General features: G+C 37.9%; 1 protein-coding gene across 5 annotated transcripts in view; it reads left to right on the top strand.

Moving 5' to 3' along the window:
• ROBO2 (roundabout guidance receptor 2) overlaps positions 1–21,583 on the top strand; it is an 866,123-nt gene that overhangs the window by 437,544 nt on the left and 406,996 nt on the right. The gene's annotated exons all lie outside the window — the stretch shown is intronic.

Below are 21,583 nucleotides of genomic sequence, written 5' to 3'. Positions count from 1 at the left end.
CAAGTGGTAGCTGTGGGCTTGTCTGAAATTAGACAAAACCTCTTGTAGATGGTGACATTTAGCTGAATGTCTCTGCTGTTTCCTTTCCTTATTAGTGCAACTCAACATGCTGAAGGAAGGACCATTTTCCAGAGATCTCGTGTGTTTCCCAGATCCCGATGCCTTTGTAGGATAAACTTCTTTCAGATTGAGTAGCCTACATCTATTTAAATAAGGAACAGTTTATAGCTATGATATTGAAGTGGAAAAGCAAGCAAGGAAAGCAGGTTTGCCTGCACTTCTCCTTTCATAGGAGATAAATCTTTGACCATCTCTTACACTTTCTTACTGCCCTCCTCCTAAGTCTGTTTCCTAGCATTTTGATGTGATGAAGGATGTGTGACTTTCTTGTCAGGTTTCAAATGTGAAATCTCCTCACTCTGAGTGCTTTACATTTCTAATTGTAGAACACTTTCCTCTGCATAGGCCAGAAAATGCGAAATGTCTTAGCTCACTACACAGAAATCAGTGAAGTTGAAACTTCTAGGTTTATTCTAGGCCAGGGATAAAAATGTGCTCTTGTGTTTATGGATTTTCATTCTCTGTGCTCTTCATCTGCTTCATCTTCTGTGTTTTATTCATGTCACTTGCTTCCTTATATTTCATAGTTGAAGAGTTCGTTGTATCTTGTTTTCTTGTCAATTGCTTTAGTTTATTTTCCAGCTCCTTTCTGTTCTGTTCATTCTCCTCTGGCTGCTGTTTTCCTACCATGTTGCTTGAATTTGAAGAATTAAAGGACAGCAAAGGTTGGGGCAAGGGGGAAGGCAGTGTTGGTGAGGGAGGTACTGTTATGAGAAACTTTGTCCTTTGGCAGGGTTACTTGATGAATTCTCTGCATAGGTAAAGTTCTGTGGAGGCATAATCTTCTGCCATACTTAACTAGTGCCTTGAGGAAGTTAAAATAAACTTACAAAATTTTCATGTGCAAGCCAAATTTTATGTGAAGTTGGAAAAATTCCTGAAAGTTAAATGGTGTCTTAAGTCTTCCATTTAGTTTTAAACATATGAATTTCTCCTCTGTCATGGAGAATTGTCTCTTTCAGTGTGGTGAGAACTACAGATAACTATGTTTATACATGATTTGTTAAGCTTACTGTTCTTGCAAATGGTTAACTTTATTTATGAAATATTGAGACATGGAAGGATAATAAACTTGAAGTATAGGTGGCTGGGGTTTTTTAGTATTCTACAAAGGTGTTAGGAAAAAAATAACATTAAAAGCTTAGAGATACTGGGTAGGCATAAACTTATTAGTAATAACACGAGTAAATTATTGTGCTGATACTGCTCTTGGAATAATTGCTATTACTTGAGGACTTAATTTCTGTTATGTTTATATAATCTCTGCATTATATATGTGTATAAGAGAAGAGAAGACTGAGAGGAGATCTCATTTGAGTGCTCAACATCCTCATGAGGGGCAGTGGAGGGGCAGACATTGATCTCTGTGACCAGTGACAGGACCCAGGGGAATGGACCAAAGCTGTGTCAGGGGAAGGTTTAGGGTGGATAGCAGGGAAAGGTTCTTTCCCCAGAGGGTGATTGGGCACTGGAACAGGTTTCCCAGGGCAGTGGTCACAGCTCCATCCTCACAGAGCTCAAGAAGCTTTTGGACAACTCTGTCAGGAACATGGTGGGGCTCTTGAGGCTGTCCTGTGCCTAGTTTACTTTCTTATATATAAGCTTTTTTATAAATTGGTATTATATATAGCAAAGTAAACTGGGATGGACTTTGATCCTTGTGGGTCCCTTCTGACTGAGAATATTCTGTGATTCTATGATAATGCAGCAAGTGCTACATATGTGCTATACAAAACATCTTGTGAGAGAATTCTCTCAGTTTACTAGGTAAGCTGGATGAAATATTTCTGGATGAAAGTTTGTTTGTTGTGAGTTTTCTGTTTTGTGGTGGGGTTTTTTTGTTTTTTCTTTTTTTAATTCACAGTTGATTGTAATCTTACTGAAGAACAAATTTTTCTTTTTGTAGTGCAATGTAGATGAAACCCTGACTCAGCAGAAGATGCTGGGAATTTTGTCATCAGCATCAGTGGGGCCACAGTTTTGGTTTTGTTGCGGTTGTCAATGTGGGAGGTTAATGCTGAGAAGGAGATTTTGTTTGTTGGTTTGGTTTTGGTTTGTTTTGTATGATTATACAAAGCTTAAGAGAGTGAATTAAAACTAAGTATGAAGTTGTGATCAGGGAAAAAAAGAGAAAATTGTGCTGTTCAAGAGTCCACTCAGAGGAACAAAAAAAGGAGGTTAACAGATACCAGAAGCTTCACTTGTGCTCTGTTAAAAAAACAGTGGGAAGCCAAGACAATGATGTACAACAGATGAAGCAGTAAGAGGTGCAGTCAGCAGCTTGAGAAAGAAGTCTGTAATACCATGAAAAAAAAAACTGCATTTATATAATAGAGGCTGGCTGTTGACTTATGGTAGCCACCTTTAGCTGCATCCGTTCTCAGGACTAAAACTTTTTACTACTAGAGCAGCCAAAAATCTATTTTAAAACCAATTTGCAAATTAGAAAAGCAGGGGCATTATCTGACAACCAATTCCCTTCATGCCTCTTCGTATGTGTGTCTGGCTGTCTTACTAGACTTGTTGGTATTCCCAAAACAGGGATGAGGGTAGAATAAATTCGGTCACTCTTTGCATGAGGAGTTATAACTCTTGTGAGCAATTATATTATGAGTTATAATTGTCCTGGCAACAGGAGATACCAGACATTTAAAGGAAATGGAATCATTCAGGTTGATAAAGAGCTCTAAGGTCAGCAAGTCCAACCTTTAACCGATCACCCCCTAGCCAAGTGAACCATAGCACTCAGTGCCATCTCCAGTCATTTCTTGAACACTTTTAGGAACAGTCATTCCACCTCTTCCCTGATCACCCATTCCAATGTTTATCAACCCTTTCAGTAAAGAAATTGCTCAGCCTGTATACTGAGTACCTGAGAGAAAATATCTTCTTTAATGTTCTCTGCTGTGTCAGAAGACTTTTCAGAGCACAAGTTACTTTCCTATGTATAGGCTTTTTTACAAATCAATATGAATTGGTTGCATATGCATATGATATAAATAAAACCTAACTGGATGTTATAAGCCAAAGAAATAAATCAGGGAATTATTCTATTGCACGTTGTATTCTTGGTGCAGCTGTCTTGGAGAGCTATAAATAGATATTGCTTATTACTTTCACTTGCATTTATTTTTGCTTTAAATGGCAAATGCAGCTATTGTTAAAAGACCTTAAAATCACTTGGAGGATATGTACTTATATAATTTTGAGAAAATTATGAATGTCCGTGTTAAAATATTTGTTAAAATTGTCAGAATGTTGGAACAAGTAGATAAATTGTCATTAAAAATTACTATTTTTTTCATGTCTTCAAGGAAGAAGTTTTATAGAGGGTTTTTATGTACTTTTCTGAGTGCTTATACTGTGATTTTTTTAGTGAGAAAAGACATATCCAAGAGGGAGCAAAAAAAAGAATGCAAATCATAGTAGCAGTTTCAAGAAGTGACAAAGTAAAACAAACATAATAGAAAAATAAATACTGTCTTAAAGACCTTCTTTTGCTCCTTTCCAAATATATCAAAATCAGCAAAAATACTGCTGTAGTTTCAGTAACGTCTTCTTTAAAAGTAGCTCTTTCTGGTTTTGTTTTACTTTTCCAGTAATAGAAGAGCTTTTGCTTTGTAAGGATTTTTGGAAGCTTTACTCACTGCCAGTAAATATGGCAAAAATAAGCCAGATCAGTGCACTGAAGTGTTGGAGTGTTCATGGAATATGTATCTAATGTAATGTAGATGTCACTGGCTCTTGTTCCCCTTTCTGCTCAGGGGGGAGAATTGATGCCTTTGCTTCAGAATCCTTCCCCTGATAAAATGAGGTGGACAGTGATGATAGACCTGGCTGGGTGGCACTGTGGCTGTCCCTTTGATAAACCAAATACTCAGAATTTTAGAGAAATATTGTTAAACAAGGTGTTCCTGACACCTGGCACTTCTTGCCCACACGAGTGAGACGCTTTGGAGGCGAGTGAGATGACAATTCAGGAGATTGAGATTTAGTGAGATTCCTTTATTATATAATAGGAAATTTATTAAATGAAAATGTTGTTTTGTATATATCTGTTGTTATATAAAATTATTAATAAAATTAGTAAATGGAGAGCATTACACTTGCTGAATTTTTTGCTAGGGAGTTTTAACTTTTGTTTGTGTAAGCAGAGATTCACAGTGTACCTTACAATCTATATTTATGTTTAGTTTTAATCTTCCAAGTGGTGGGAGCAATTGAATTAGCTTTGCTGTAGAAACTGGAGAGTGCCTCCCAACTACACAGTGGGAAGGATTAATGAAACAAATCCCTCTGCAAAGTTAAGTTTCATCTCAGCCTAGGTATATAAAGCTTTTCCTTTCAAGGAAAGAAGTTATTTATTTCTTTATTTATCTCCAATGCCGATTTTACAGTATAAGATAGAATTTCATGTTTAGAGATCCAAGTGAAAACAGAGACCAAAAAATAAGAATCTCTTCAGGCAGGAAATAGATTTCAAAATCCCTTCCAAAAATACTGAGAGATTCTATGCCTGCAAATAACAGACCTTGTGTTTTGTAATAACTTAAAGTGAGTGGAATGGAGTTTATGTATTATACATCTTAACTGCAGTTCTGAGAGCTATTACATAACCAATGCAAATAATCTTTTGGACCATAGATAAGCTAGTCACTTGAACAATACAAAATTAAAATTCCCTGAATATTTATCTGTCTTTATATTGAAAATGAGAGGGTGCAAGTCTTGACAGCTGTAGCAAAACTGGGCTCGTGTCTAGGCACACAGTTATAGCCTGTTCACTTGCTGGGTGTTCATGTAATGCTAAAACACAAAGTGCTAATAGAAGGATCACTGTTGTATCTCAAAACTAGCACTTAACAAAAAGAGGAATTAAATCTTTGCTCTGCCTGCACTCTGTTCATTGAGAGGCCTCTGAAAATAGAGATATAGTAACTACTTGGTGCCTTAACTCTATTGGTGTTTCAACTTTATACTTCATGAATTGCTGGTCCCCAGTTATAAAATATTGGTAATTCTAATTAAGTTGGTTTATAAGGCCCTATATTTTGATGTCCTACCTTGGATTTCATAGGCCAGCACTCCTCCAGCCATACCTTGTCACATTCATTTGTGTGTCACATTTCATTTGTACAAAGATTGATGGGCAATGAGCTGCGCCAGCTCTTGAGTGGTGTGAGGACCACATACATGAAGGAGGCAATTTTCCATTTTCCACTTGTGCAGTGGAGGGAGTTCACGGTGCCTGTGTGACACAGGATGTGCCAGACTGTCTCCTTCTGCAGTCTTTATTACTGGGTCTTGGTCAAAACCTTGGGGAATACTGTGGGCTCCAAACGGACAGAACTGCGTGATGTTCCTGCACAGGGTTTGCCTGACTGTTGGATGACACATTGGTAGGGCTGAAACAGCAGGGAATGCCAGGTTCATAAATTTGGGTGGATTTATGAACCTTTATATTACAGACAGCTCTTGTCTGTGGGACTATTCTTTTGAGGAATTGATTCTTTCATTCACTAATCTTTGTACCTTCATTTACTATTACATTCTATTGTGTTTGTTTCAAAATGTTTTGCAATTGCAGCAGCTCTTGGGTGGGTGGGAATCTGATGTCACCTATTAGTGTTATTTGTAAGCTAGATCTCCTAATTTGAGGAATTTCAATTATTGTCATGCCTCCTATTGATTAGGTTTTGTTATTTTAGGGCAATTAGCCATCTTTTCAAACCATAAAAGGACTTTTGAAACTCAGCCACTGAGAAAATGGCACTAGACTTTTTATTTTGTACAAGGCATAGAAGGCATAGAGTTGTGAGGGTAAAGATATAATCTGAAATACATAACTTTAAAAATGAAGGAGTGAGATTTATATGTGTTGTAAATAAGAGGTATGGGTGGATAGTTGAATCAAGTGGTGGCCTTTCACCTTTAAGGCAACAGCTTAAATTAATCCTTGGATCCTAAGTTAATTGAGATAAATGGTTTTAGCTTTGTCCCTGGTGTAAAGTAGTCCATATTACAAAATTGCTGTACATCTGTTTGTGCAAACTTGGCATAATTGGTGTTCTCTCAGGACTGAGTTTTCACTGAGAGTGGACTGTTTCCTATTGCTTAGGAAGGTGCTCCCTGTAGGTCAGGGTAAATGGCCTTGTTGGGTCTGTGAAGGAAATCTGCTCCTGCCTCTCTCAATAATCCCTAGCTGACAGATTTGTCAGAAATGTTCTAAGTGCTATAGCCGTTCTTTTAAATAAAGTTAAAAAAAAAAACAAAACAAAACAAAACAAAACAAAAACCTTTTAGTATAAAGAAATTAAGTCAGTAGGAGACTGGATCTTATTTTCTTACATCTAGTAGGAATCCAGATGCTCAGAGTTGTTAAAATCACCTAACTTAACATTTGCTCATGACATATAGCCTTCAGTGATGGTCTTGAACTTCATGGAAGATAAATTAATGTAGTATATGTTATTATTTATTTAGGACTAGGTTGAACTTCAGTGAAGGAAGGCATGTGGCTTTCCTTCCCCATCTTCCTTGGAGGTTCTGTAGGAATTGCAATTCATCCTCTTTTCTGTAATTTGTGAGGCCCTGGCACAGGTTGGCTGCCCCATCCCTGGGAGTGTTCAAGGCCAGGCTGGATGGGGCTCTGAGCAGCCTGGCCTAGTGGAAAGTTTCTCTGTCCATGACAATAGGTTTGGAACACGATGGTGTTTAAGGTTCCTTCAAATCCAAACTGTTCTATGAATCTATTATGTGTAGATTTGGGATTCAGGGACATGGTAAAAAAATGTGGTTGACTTTGCAGTGTTAGGTTTGTTATTGGACTCAGTGATCTAAAAAGTATTTTTCAATTCAAATGATTCCATAATTCTTTCTCCAAGGGAAAAGCAATTTCTGTCATACTGCTCTTGGCTGAAGGGGTTTTTTTGTTGTTTTTGCTGCTCTTACTCTGTTATCTTCAGGGCTGAACCTCTGGAGCTACAGGAGTCCTGTACCTCACTCTCATAGCAGTCAGATGATCTGGAGGAGTGAAGGATCAAATCCACAGCTTTACTCAGTGCCTCCTCTTTCACCTCAGGTGGGATGGGAAGTGTTGGGAGGCAGTGAAGGAAGCTGCATCCACATTTTGACCAATATTCTGTGTGGCGTTATCCAAGGCAATGTTCCAGGTGTCAGTGTGCTGAGTGTTGGCATACTTGGAGGACGTGTTTTCCCAAAATATTTAGATTTAGATAAGAAAAGGATTGCAAAATATATTTATGTAGTACAGGAATTGGGGAAAAACTTTCAGAATGACAATGGGTATGCACTAAGTTCTGCTTGTTGTGTTGTGTTTCCAGGAAGAGAAGCAACTTCAGAATGGAATGTTGTCAAACTGCATGTATTTATTTACATCTCTGAGCTAGTGAGGGAATAATTTTCTAATAGTAAGGGAAGATTACAGCATTTTTCTAGTGTGCATATGTTATGTTTGAAAGTAGAACACAAATCTTTTTTTTTTTTGTATATTAAAAAGAAAAAAGGATTTTGAAAAAATATTTGCAAAACATTTCTAGCTTGTCAGATGTCATTTTATATGAAGAATTTGAAAACTACAAGACACAGTACTATTTGGTTCATGTTTATAACATATAGAGATGTACAACTGTAAAGGGATCAGAGAAACTGCCTCATACGTGTCCATAGCAGGATTATGTACAAGAAGTTAGGTGAGATGTGTTAAGTCAGTAAAGTTTGGGGGTACATATTTGGTCAAATTTAACCCATGTTTAAAGTGAGCACCTTTTGTTTCAAGAGCTGGTGTTTGGGTGAACAGGTGGGGAGGAGAGAGGAGTGGGAAAAAAAAAGAAAACAAAATACTTGTCTCCAGTTACCTAAATCCCTTCTGAAACACAGAATGAACTGTCTTACAATATTCATGCTGCTTAGTTTCTGTGATTTCTAAGGATATAGAAAGAAATTTCTAAATTTTCTGTGATTTCTAAGGAGATAGAAATTTGTGGTAAAATTCCTTGAATGAAGCAGGCATCTCATTTAGTCTTTTGCTGCATCATGTGTGGAACTGACTGGCAGGAATGGGAGATGTGAGCTGTTCTAAGCCTTAAGTAGCTGAAAGGGATTAACCTTACACAGGATTTCCTAATGAAGACATCACACTTAGACACACAGAAGGAAAGGAAAGTGAATTGTTGATCCAGAAATTATTCCGTCTTGTTGGCCTAAATGCTTTTTTCCCCTTTTATTCTACTTGTAAATTTAGTTTATTTTATAAAAGTAATTGGATCTTACTCTCCTGTGGCGTGTCCATGCTTTTGTAGTACTTTCACAGTAGCTGACAGTCAGTAAAGTACAGTCTATGGACATGGTAGTCAAACTGTAGGCTGTGACGACAACTTTTGGGTTTTTTTGTTCTAATACTTCATTCCATATGCTTAGGACTAGATCCTGCTACTTAAGTCACTATATAATTTATTTTCAGAGGCTGATGCAGGTTATTTTAATCTTCTCTGGGATTTGTTTGCAGGGGAAAAAAATTAATTGAATTCCCCTGTTTTGCTTCTATTCTGTAAACAACCCATTAGTTTGGTAGATGGAGGCCAGGTGAGCATGATCAAGGTTTAAAAAGGGAACAAGAAATCAAAGGCCAAGCAGGAGCAAGAAGATTCTCCACTGAAATGTAGGAAGATGTGTGGGCAGCTGCTTTCATGGTCAGTCTGTCTTTGAGTGCTGGGTTGTGCCAGTATTATTTGGGAAGGGCAGGAGCTGCACATGGGTGGGTAGCCCCTTTCATGAAATTATGGAGTTTTTCCTGGAGGATTTGTGATTCTGTCAGAACAGACTGAATTTGTAGGCTGAGATTTAGCAGCTTTCCAAAGTTAAGAAATGTGCCTGTTTGCCTCTGATTCCTTCCCTTGCATTTTTGCTGTATCAGCTGCAGGGTCTGTACTGGGACAGCTCTGGTAGAGCTCTATTTCACAAGCAACTTTTGCTGTAAAAGATTAAAGCAGATTTTAAGGTGTTTTAGACCAGATTTTGACTAATATAGCATGAGGTAACTTTTTGTCCTCTTCAAAATACACTGATTTTGTTACTTGTTTTAATATATTTATGCACATGGAAGTATTTAATTGTAATTAATAAATGAACTGTTGTGATATATGTGTTCTATTTTACTTGTAGGAAAAGATAAAAATATTGCTTTAACAAGGAATTCTGTTTTCAGGAGATTGAGTATAAAAATGGGGAGTAATTTAAGAAGCAGTTCTTAAATAAGGAATGGTAAAGCTATTGCTCTGGGAGACCAGAGCATGATCTATAAAGCTTTGTAAGCTATTAAGAGTGTGGTATTCAGAAAGAAGTTTATTCACGTTTTCCAGTGTGTTAAATGACTTTGGTCTTTCTGCTGTTATGCACTCTCCTGTATACATTGTATGTAAGTTATTTTACAGATTATTACTATAGATTTTGTGTTTTGTAGACTATTGTTATTATTTCAACTTAATTTATAGTAATGGTTGAGAATTTTTATTATTAATTTTTTTTCAAAATCATTACTGTGTGGCTTGTGTTGCAGCCTAAAAGACCCTTGTTTTTTGTCTCATTGTAGATAAACAATGCATTTTGGAAAACAAACAAGTGGGACAAGCACTTTGAGTCTTCCCAGCTTCTAAGTGTTTGTGGCTTATTGACTTCCTGAGGTGCTGTTTTTGTGGTGAATGCAGCCAGTTGTTTGGGTTTGGGCGTTTTTTTTAACCCAACACTTACTACTTCTTTGCTTTTTGAGGTTTTCCTGATTAGAAAGAACAGAAGTGTTCCAGCAAACCATTTCCTGTATTATGAGCTGATATCTGTCCCTACATCAGTTCTTTTGCCCAGTGTCATTAAAGAATGCTGACAGAGTTCAAAGAATCACTGGAGGCATGGTTTTCTTTTCTTGCTGCAGTCAAATGAAGTGATATTAACCAAAATACATAAGCAGGGCACCTGATGAGCAGGGAACCAAAATGGTTTTAAAGTGCAGCCATTTCTGAAGTTTATTGCACCACCATAGTGATTTTTCTGTAAAAAGTCAGTGATACAATCATGTGAGGTTCTTGCATTTGATATTGATGTTAACCTTTAGCATAGCTGATAAACTGACTTTCTACTGGCAGGCATCATTAATAGGAGGCTCTGTGCTGTCCTGAATAATTTTCCTCACAATTAGCAGCATTGATCTTCTAGGTGCAGCAGCAGCTGAACTTCCTTGAGGCAATCTGGGAGGAAGAGTGGTTCAAACTCACCCTGAGCTACATCAGTTGTTCCCACTTGACCATTACAGCAATTACATTTTTCTACTCCTGCTGTGTTGATTCCTAAAAGCAGTTTATTTCTCATGCTTAGATGTATTCACATGCTTTCAAGGTAAGAAGTGAAAAGCAAGGTTCATCAAGCTGTTCTGGGTAATATCATCTCTACTTGGTAGATCATTCTGGATATAATCTGTAAATGACTTTTGGACACAGTGTCCTGATATCTCAAATATAGTGAAAGCTGTGGGGTTTTTGTTGGGGAGCAGGGCAGGGGGAAAAAGGATGAAATCATTTCTAGTTGAAAAGCTGCCTTTATGCAATTTTAAATTAATATTGATTAGTACTAATGGAGTGGGCTCTGGGAGAGGCTTTACATACCTCTTGTGCCTACTAATAAGGTCTCATCTCAGATGCACAAAATCTCTTAAGGAAGTGAGTCATTTTTATCAAAGTTAGAAAAATCACTCTGAGCTTTTTGAGTGAGAATAACTGGACAAGCTTCAAAGTAAAAGCTTGATACTGATGTGGGGGAATAGCCTGGAGCTGCTGAGGAGCACAGATGGGCAGTGGGGATAGAGTGTGCTGTGTGAGTCCACCCTGTGTTAAATGCAGGTTGTGATATGACTCTTGATGTGAACCTTTCTTCATTGCCTTTATTATCTAGGGTAAGAATTGGTGGTGATTCGTTTTGTCAAAAATCCAATCTTGAGTTTTGGTGAAAAACAGCATCCTACCTGGAATGCATTTCAACTTGTATCCACCTTTCTGTTTGGTGTAACATTCTATCAAATCATTATCTTCATATTACTATTAAGAAGGGTTTCAACAGTTGGACAGTGCTGGTGATAAGCTTCTATGGGGTGAGCTGTAGAACATCATGGAAGTTTTAAAAGAAGAGGTGAAAGACTACAAAGTACACAGATGGGTTACACTGCTGAGTGCCTTGAGACTGGTAGGACTCGCACTCTGCTGTGAGGAGGAGTGCTGGAGGAAGCATGTTTGGGACAGCAGTTTTTTCAGTGCTGTGGTTCAGCCCAGTGGTTGCTGGGCTTTATTTGCCTTTGAGGGGACATCTCACATGACAGCAGCTTCTATTTGTTGCTTTTTAATCAACTTGTTTAATATTAAGGATGCTTGAAACGTAATTAGATGGCTTTTTTTTGTTACTGTATTAGTGGGGTTCCCCGTGGCAGGAAGGAACGATGAATTTCACTCCATATTCTTAGAAGGCTAATTTATTATTTCATTATACTATATTATATTAAAGAATACTAAACTATACTAAAGAATACAGAAAGCATACTTACAGAAGGCTAAAAAGATAATAATGTGAATTTGTGACTCCACCAGAGTCCAGACGCAGCTTGGTTGTGACTGGTCATTGGGTCAAAACAATTCACATGAAACCAATGAAACAATCTCCAAACACATTCCACATGTGAGCACAACACAGGAGAAGCAAATGAGATAAGAATTTGTTTTCTTTTTTCTCTGAGGCTTCTCCAGATTCCCAGGAGAAAATCCTGGGCCAAGGGATTTTTCAGAAAATATGACTGCCACAATTTGTTTGTTTGAGAAATAGAATGCAAGCAGTAAAGTAACATTTGACTGTTTTGGTAAAGGTGACTGGAACAGAAATGTCAAGTCCTGTAAGCAAACATAAATTACAGAGTCCCTGTGAGTCCTTCAATATGGAAGGTTCTGTTGGTTTTTCTAGTGCCTCCTACAATCTCAAGTGTGGTTGGAGGCAGTGCACTTGTGTTTGCAACACACAGCAAAGCCTTAAATTGTCTAAACTTTGTCCTTCTCTGACACAGTGGGGAAAGCTTCTCAGATTGTTTTAACTTTTCACCAATATACAATGAAAAGTGCTACTGCTTTGCTACTTTTACTGCTACATTCCTGTTGAAATCAGTGGTGAAACCGATAAATTTATTCAAGTGTAAGAAAAGAGCAATTATTTCCAGAGTAACTGTTTCAGTAAATAAAATAACTGTTGATACTGTCAGCATTTTGCTTATTCTGTGTGATAAAAATTGGGGCATTATCCCTCTAGTTTGAGGGGAATATAACATGCAGATCCTGATTGAATGCTAGGTTTATTTTTTGGTGTAAACCCTGCTCTGAAACATCATATACCCCAATTTCTCAATTAGTTTACATCTGCTGCATCAATACTCTTTTACAGTTATGTTGTTTTTCTCTTGGTGTTTTAGGAAACAAACCTCTTGTTTATCCAGAAATGAATTTTTGTATTGCTCTATATATGTGCATGCATCATGTAAAAAAACAGTGAATAGATATAGTTGTTAAACGGGCTTTTTGCATCTCCAAAGATGTAAATTGGTGTAATATATTATCGTATTAAAAGCTAGTACTCTGGGAATTTACATGTCATGCATGTAAAGTTAGTTTGAAACTCTGAAACAGTTCTGTTTTATGACTAAAGTAAAATTAGAGAAATCAGCTTGACAAACTAAAATTGTCCCTGAATGGCTCTAGAAACCTGGAGCTCCCAGACAGAGGGTAAAACTCAAGCAGAGCAGATCAAGAAGTTGCAGCTTTATCTTGCCCATGACTGTTCGGTGGCATAGCAGGGGACAGTGACATTGGTCACACACTCTTGTAAGCCATCTGTGCATGCAGGGCACAGGTCAGGAAGTCACCTTGGTAAGCTGGCAGTGCTGTTTGTTCCATGGGATTTCCATCAGTGGATCTCAAAATGCTTCACAAAGGAGTTGTGGCCACATCTGCATTTTTAAAGTAGCAAAACTGAGGTTAGTGAAATATCTCCAGGTATCACAATGATGGTAGAATCTGGAGTTTAACTCCTATCTCGTGTGCTCAGGAGCCCACGTGGGTGCTGGAGCAGTATTTGTGCCCTGACAAAAACAATGTGGCTTGGAAGAATTTATGAGCTTGGAATCCAAGTGAATAAATGTGTTGTCATCCACGGGGAGAACAAAAGCGTGACAGAAATAGAGAAGGCTGTTTTGTAGCTCCCACTGTTTGGCTGTCCTAATAGATGGTACCCTGTCTCAAAGTGACAGAATTTCATGTTTCTTTGATCCATAGGATAGCAAATCTGTGTGTATGGTGCTGTGCCACAAGCATGGACATTTGGTGCTATTCTGTTTCCACTCTCTTTCAGTGAGGAAGTGTCCAGCTTATTCTTGAACGCCAGTAAGATTAATGAAAATTGTATCTAATGCCAGTTTAAGTCTGAAAATACTTGCAGGGGAGAACTTTAAAGGAAAATGATACATGAGATGGTCAAGGAAGTCACACTTTTTATAACAGCAGAAGAGCAAACACTCCATTCATGTTGCTCTGTAAATGCATCTTGCTTTTTTTGTTAGGAAGAGAATCACATGTTGAATTTTGGGGCAAAATTTTACTTGTTTTAATACATTTTAATGTAGCCTTTGAAAATCAGAGTCATCAATTCTGGTTTGAAAGAGCAAATTCTGCAGATTGTGAAAATACTCTTTCTTTTAGGGAGCAGAAGCAGGAAAAAGCAAAGACTAATGGTAGATATGGGTGAGTTTAGTCTGGATGGAAATGTTCTTGGCAAAGATAATATTAAATGGAAAATTTTACACTAAAATAAGCAAGAAAATTTTGATTTGGGCTCTGAGATCTGAAGAGAGGGAAGTTACAGAGTTATCAATACAAAAGGACTTCAGGAAGTTTGTAATGGAGTTAGGGAAGAAGATGGGTTGCAATAAAGAAAAATCAGTAGTCAAATCATATGTCACAAGGGAGATCAGTGATGTGGCTTAGGAGATCATTTTTGGGAATGATAAGCTTTTCAAAAAAATACCAGCTTTGCAAGAGAATAGAGTGAAGCTGAAACTTCAAAGGAATGGAAAGTTTGTGCCAGCTTTCTGCAGATGGCCAGGGGAGAAATTGAGCTTTTTAGCATGTGGAGTTCTAGGTCACATAATTTAAAACTGTGTCAGCAAAGTAGAGACAACTCAAAGGTGATGACAAGAGTTTAGTGGGAACTTGGAAGAAGTTTTATGAGCAACTGAAAGAGAATATACCACAGGAGACAAAAAAAGAATCAGGAGGGCTGTAGCTGTTTTGAAAGGTTTCTACTAAATTTTTACCCATTTCATCCTTTGTTTGGTCAAAATATTTTAGATGATGGATGAAATTTTAGATGTGTCTGTATCCTACAAAAATTATGATGTTATGTTGCAAGTATTTAACTAAACCTTGAAATTTATAATGGGAGGTAACACAATAAGGAAATGCTTAGTTAAATGTTAACTGTAGAGCTATAGTGATTACAAATCTTTGAGAAGAATAACTGGCCCAAGTGGATATGATGCACTGGCATTATGTACATGATGTTATCCAGTGTGGAACCTTCTTTCTGGTACATCAATGGAAAATACCTGCTATTTAAGTAATTTTAAAGTTGACAAAATAAAACTAGAGATCAGTCTGCAGGTGATGGATCAAGATGTTTACTAGTAAAAGAAAACATGCTGATTTCATCCTCAGTTGGTTACATGCACAAAAGTCCACTGTATTTTGAAACATTATTCTAGGGCCAATGTTTTAGTCATTTAATACTGAGAACAAAGTAGTGTTGTACTATAATGATTGCTATACTTTGATTTGTTATGTAATTGTTAATATTTTTCGAGAAGATGGAGATTGTGGAAAGGTCACAAAGAAACAGGAGGAGATTTGCAAAGCATCATTTAGGCTTGGCCTGATTATTTTGAGAGACATTATTGTATTAATTATACAATGTTTTGTGTTTTTACTTTGTGATGGTAATTATAAAGCCTACATGTTGTACTTGTTTCAGTTAATTGTTACTCCGTTTTTCTCTGTGTTAGGTAATTGGAGGGGTGATTTTTTTAAATAATTGTGTAATATAAGAGATGGCTTGAAATAAGCACAGATGTGACACAGTTTGAGAAATGATAGTGCATGGTGACACTTTAAAGCTGTGAGGTGAAAATACTTAGGTGATGTCCTTTCAATTGAGACCGTTTTTTCCCAATAGAATTGAAATATAATTAGTTTTCTTTACTACACATTAATTAAAAACTATTAATTTTTTTTAAATGTTCAGAACACACATTCAGGCATGGAGAGATGGAGGGGGCTGCATGATGAATCTGAGGTAAAAATAAAGAAGTCTTTCATTATTCATCTCTTAATGACAGTTAGGAGCAAGCTGCAATGTTTCGATAAATGAGAGATGAAAAATGCTGGTGTGAAGCTGTTGTCTTTCTCTCAAAGTGGAACACAAGACTCAACCAAGCTCCTCAATGAAAATGCTAATTCCACATGATTATTCCTTTCTTCTTTTCTGTCAACATGAATATTAAGTAACTTCCTTTCCAGGGTCACTGGGAAGTTGTAACTCTTTTACTTCAGGTTCCCTACCCTGAAACATAAAGCCTGACCTTAGGGCCTAAAATGACCCTTATTGTTTGTTTCTGCCTCTTTGAACTATTGCTCTTATTCCTCATTCTGGTGGAGGGAGGCAAGTGGTGGAACAAGCAGCCAGTGGCAATTGCTGGTACACCAGGAATAGTTTTTTTCCCAAGTGCCCAGGAGGTTGACTTGGGGATGGTTCCCTGTTGCCAGCATCAGCCTGCTCTCACCTTCCTTTAAGTAAAGCATTAACCTTAAGCTGGTTGTCTCTGTATTTTTACAAGAGTGTCTATGAGTATTTCATCTGCCATGTCTGTGTAATTTATAGTGCCTACTTATTCTTGAAAACTTGTCTTCGTAGGCCTGGCACTCCAAATTGTTGTATTGCCCACTGTGATGCAGCCATACTTCTAAGTGGATGTTCTCCCTCCATTCCATTTCACCTTTATGTGTATAATAATATAGGCTTAAAGGTAGAAGACTCAATATTTCATTTGCCATGTGCACAGAGGCATATCAGCCACTTTGATTTAAAAGTAAAATTTAATTTTTGGGGTGTTTGTATTATTTAACTTAAAGACTTGTAATTGAAAGTCTTGATGATGTTTGGATGACAGAGTATAGCCTTTTTGTAGGAAACATGGCTAATAAAACATTAAAAATAGATCAAATGGAGGCTTTCAAGGTAGGACACATGCTCCTTACCTTGTGTAAGGGACAGAAACAAGCCTTGGTTTCACAACTCAGTCTTTGATGCAGTTTTTCACGGTGTGCTCAGTAAATCCGTAGCATAAAGATATTATTAAATCAATACAGGGATAGCTATTATAAAAACTGATTTAAAAGATTGCTGTGCCCTGTGGATGCATTCCAGATAATAACTTGACCCTCTCTTTCCTTTATACTGTCCCTCAGTGACCTCTGCCACCTGCATACACTTTTGTTGCATTCCTCTCAGCTCCCAGTCGTGCATTAGCACCAACTGCTTCTTTGGTGTGGAGGAGGCAGCAGATGTGGCACTGGTGCTTTGTACGTTCTTTGACTCATTTTTATGGTTAGACATAGTGGCCCTTTTATTTTTTTTTTTTTTTTTTTTTGTGAATATCTGCTATATCTTCAGGTTGACCTGGCTTAGTGTGTAGTGGTGTCTGTTTTGAAGGGTGGAAGACTCACAATATGGCCATAGGTCACCAGTGTCTGAGGTTTTTCCTGTTTATGGTAAGCCATGATGTATGTAAAAGTGTGATAACTTCCAGGCAGATGAAGTTATATGTGATTTATTTGAAATGAGCATAAACAGCTGAGTTCTGAAAGCAAGTGTCAGTTTGCATTGTTTAGGTAATATGAAAGAAAATAACTCTTTCTACTTCACTCCTTATAGAGTGCATTAGGTCTCTTGAGATAGGCTATGTAAAATTAGGTTCTTCTTAAGTGTATATCTGTGAGTAAACTGACTTGAGAATTACATTAGCATGCAAAAATTACTCTTCTAATATTTTTCTAAGCATTTTCACAGTGTTATGTATTCTCCCTTCTGCTAGGTTTCTGTTACTACTATATTGCTTGAAATATGTCTTTAAAGTAAATTATGTTCCTGTCCGTGAGTTTGTAAAAACACAGTGTGTATGATAGCATTATGTGGAGCATTTTGTTTAGGAGCTGCTAAGGGGTGCTGCTGGTCAGTAAGAGAAGCTTGCAGACCTCTGCTTAAGTTTCATTGTTAGTTCAGCATAAACTGAATTTATAGATTTGTGAATTTATTTTAGTCTCTGCGTAGGCTATTTGCATTCTGTCATAAGATAGCTTTGGAAACCTGTTGTGCTTCTTGTATTATTTTCTCCACTTGTAATGTATTATCTTGGAAGAGCAGAATGTCTTGCTTTTTGCTGACAATTGGAAGGCTCAACGGAAGGGCCAGAGCTCTCCTGTTAGCTCCTTGTAACGTTCATAGGGAGGCTGTAATGTTTTAATTAAGGTTCACTGGAACTGCTTTGAGGCAAATTTTTTGTGATTACTCGGCAGAAAAGAATCACAGAATGTTTTGGGTGGGAAGGGACACTAAAGGTCCTCCAGTTCCAACATCCCTGCTATGGACAGGGATGCTTTCCTTCAGACCAGGTTGCTCTCTTCATCCAACCTGGATTTGAGCACTTCCATGGATGGGGCGTCCATAGCTCCTCCAGGCAGCAAGGTCTATAGGAACAACAAGTACTCCATGGATAAGCTCAGAGGGAACTTTTGTGACTCTGGTATGTGTGGCCAGCTGCTTTAGAGAGAATTTGCATTTGGCTTTGAATGTCCAAATGCTCCTGTGTTTCTTGTATCACAATACTTTTGCAAGGGGGAGGATTCTGCCTAATGTTATAAGCTATGAGTGGGTTTGGTTTATGAGCAAAACGGTATGTTTGTCTGTAATATATATTTATTTTTTTTTAATGTGTGTAAGTTCAGTGATACGTTCTGTGAGGTTTTTTCAATTTGTCTTCAGTTGTATGGAGGGTTCTCTCTGCCATTCTTGTTTGTCTTTTTCCCAAATGTGATTTGCTTTATGGGTGAAATGCCATGACATATATTTTAATTTCAAAACCTAAATATCATTATCCAGACATTACACTGTAGTTTTGCTCATCTGATGAGTAAAATTGTAATAATGCCGTTATTGAAACTAGTGACTCAGAGTAGTGCTCTTGCATTCTTTTTCATAAATAAAACTTATGTTGTTTTTTTTTTTTTTTTTGCTTTACATATTCCTTGCATAGTTCCCACTTTCATTTGAAATCCAGGTTATAAAACTGGGAGAGATTCAATGTATTTAACAATCTTACTTTTCCTTATGATTGTCTCCCTCTGCCAGATTCCCATGGACTGGTTTTAGATTGACACTAGAAATGATCACAAATGGTGTGATTTTTCCTGACCATCATTTAGCACTGATTCTGTGCACATGGCTGAGGAGTGACAGATGAACCAGGAGAAGCAAGGGGCTACAAATCTTAATGTGATGAAATGATATGTGTTGTAGATGAGACACAGGATTTGGGAAATGGGAATTATTATGTCTGATTCTGCTATATACAGTGTATCACGGCCTGTTAGCTGGGAAAACAAAAGGTAGATTTTCTTCATTGTCCAAGCTATCATGTAGATGAATCATGGGTTGACATCTGTAAATAAAGGGTTACAATAGATAGCAAGAAACTGATGTAAAGAAAGGCATCAATTGGTTTGCCACAGGGATCTTTTTATTTGGATTGTGTCTTGTTTAACATCTTCGTTAATAATCTGAACGAGTGGGTAAACTGCATGCTAATTAAATTCACAGATGATACTAAGTGGGGAGGTGTTGCAAACATAGGGTGGCCAGATTTTCCAAGTGAAAATCTGGACCACCTGTCATGGCAGGCAGAGAGAGGAAGGTTTTTAGCAGGGATGAGGGAGGGGGTGTGCACAGAAGGACTTGACAGCTTGTGGGAGGGGAAGAAAGACTGCCCACCCCACCCCCTCCTTAGCCAAGCACACCCTCTCTTTCCTTCTCCAGCATCCTCTGGCTTGCATCCATTGTGTTTATGCTGTTTGCTATCCCTAGGTTATAAAAAATTTACTAGGTACCTATTAGCTGTTAAGTGAAACCTCTTATTCAGGTGTAGATGGGAAGGATTGAGAGGAGGGGAAGAAGCAGTAGTGAGCTCCAGGCAAATCATTCTGGTAAGCTCACTTTTCAGCTACTGAAAATTTGGATGACACAAGGGTTTTTTAACCCTTGCATATTAGTCTGATTTATATTTTTCTAAAACATGGGAAGCAACAAATTTTATATATAATATAATCTGTAATGGCAAAAGGGCATTACACCTCTCTCTGAATTTGAGGACTGTTAATGGCTGATCTTGTGTAAGTGGTTGTGGGCCAACAAGAGTGTAGCTCATGATGCAAGGGATTGAATGCCAGGTGGAAGTTTTCTTTGCTCCTTTTGTTGCTGCTTGTGTGTGATAGAAGCTACTCTTGTTCCTCCTCCTCTGGCCCAGCTTGTTCTTTCTTATGCTTCCCTCACTATTTATTAAGTGTCTGTTGTGTTTTCATCATTTCTCTTCACTGAACTTTGCTTGGGGAATACAAGTGCCTCATTTTATGTTCTCCTTTCTGCTCTCCCAGGATTCTGAATAACAGACTTTAAAAAGATTCCTAACTTTGGCAGTCCGTGATCACATGAACACCTGAATGATGAAATCCACTTTTTGCTGAACGCACCATCAACTTTTTGGAAATGTTGTAGCATTGATCAAGAGGAAAGATTAATGTTGTGTTCTTAGTGAGGTACCCAGTTTTAAAGCAGTGGCACTTCTTTCTGCATTTTGCTTAGGGCTCAGAATTTTACCTGTCCTTGGCTGAGGAGGTTATCTTCATCCTTTTACTCCTCCTACTTGTGATGTTTTGGATAACCTGTGGCTCATGCCGCCCTGGGAAGTTTTTTGCAGTCAGCAAGTTTGGCTTTGTTTGCATGTGTAGTTGTAGCATCATGAGAGTTAATTTACTTGAGAGAGGATTGGAAGTTTTGGCAAAACAATGCTTTCTAATTTTCTCAGCATCCTGCAATTTTCTTGGAGTTTTGTTTGGACAGCCCCTGTGTTCTCTGCAAATTCAGTGGCAGCAGTGCCAAAACTCATGCAGTCCAGTATCGTGTGTAGATGTTTGTTATGTATTTATCTGTAATGCAGTTTGGGGTTTGTTACCTCAAACAATAGATGGTTCAAAGTGTAATGGCCATGTGACTAACGAGGAGCATGTCATGCTGCCTTCTTGAAGCGTTTCCACTCTTGGCTTTTGTTTCCCAGGCATCTTTCCCTGGCAGTGTTATGCAAATTAACCAATTAATGACAGACAAAATGGCCTTCCTGCATCGCCATGCTCGTAATAAGAAGGGCAATGCTGTAAGTCACGTACCTATTCAGCGAGCTCTGTAGGCCACTGCCAGGGCATGATTAGCCTGACTGGGGAAGACAATTGCAGAGGCATCTGCTCGGTTAATTTTGAGAGAAAATTTACCAGATGGAGGCTGAAGATTTAAGTGATTAGAAGGTAGTAGATTGGAATACAAATTGGATTAAAAGAAATTAGATTGATATAAATCGAATTGAGTCACAACAGTTTGTGTTGTTTGTACCAAGGGGCAGTGGATTATGGGAGAAGCAGATGCTCCAATGAGATAGGAATTAATGTGGCTTTGACGGTCCATCTGTGAAGGCCTGAATATCGAGTACATCCCTAACCTCTCTCTCCATTTATCAATGCCATAATGTTAATTAGTACTTCATTCATTAAGTTACTTACAGAGGAAAAAATCTCACCCCTGTAGCCCCTCTCTGCCTGAGGATTTGTTACCGCGCCAAGAAATGGAAATCTCTCTTTAGCTGAGCTAGTTACAGTTGACTGTTACACTAGACCACTAGACCTGTGTCATTTTCCTAAAGCTTGCTGCTGCTTTTAGCCTAAATGAAATTTATTGGGCTTTGTTTTACAATAAACCCATCTTCGTAAATCCAGCAGCATAGTTTTTGAAGTCCTGCCTTGATCTCTACAGCTAGCTATCACTAACAAGCCTCCTTCTCACATATTTAAAAAGGTACAATATGTTTTATTTCATGTGGTTGCATGGCATTGTGGCTAATGACCAAACTTTGGCTATGACATAAACAGTGGGAGAAAACTAAGAAAGTTTTTGTGTGTGCACCTCTAAGATCTTGGTGGAGAAATGTGTGTGGAAGAAG

Source organism: Melospiza georgiana, chromosome 2, assembly GCF_028018845.1.
Source record: "Melospiza georgiana isolate bMelGeo1 chromosome 2, bMelGeo1.pri, whole genome shotgun sequence".
NCBI lineage: Eukaryota > Metazoa > Chordata > Aves > Passeriformes > Passerellidae > Melospiza > Melospiza georgiana.
The sequence above is the reverse complement of the archived record's forward strand: the minus strand, read 5'-3'. Positions and strand labels throughout refer to the sequence as shown.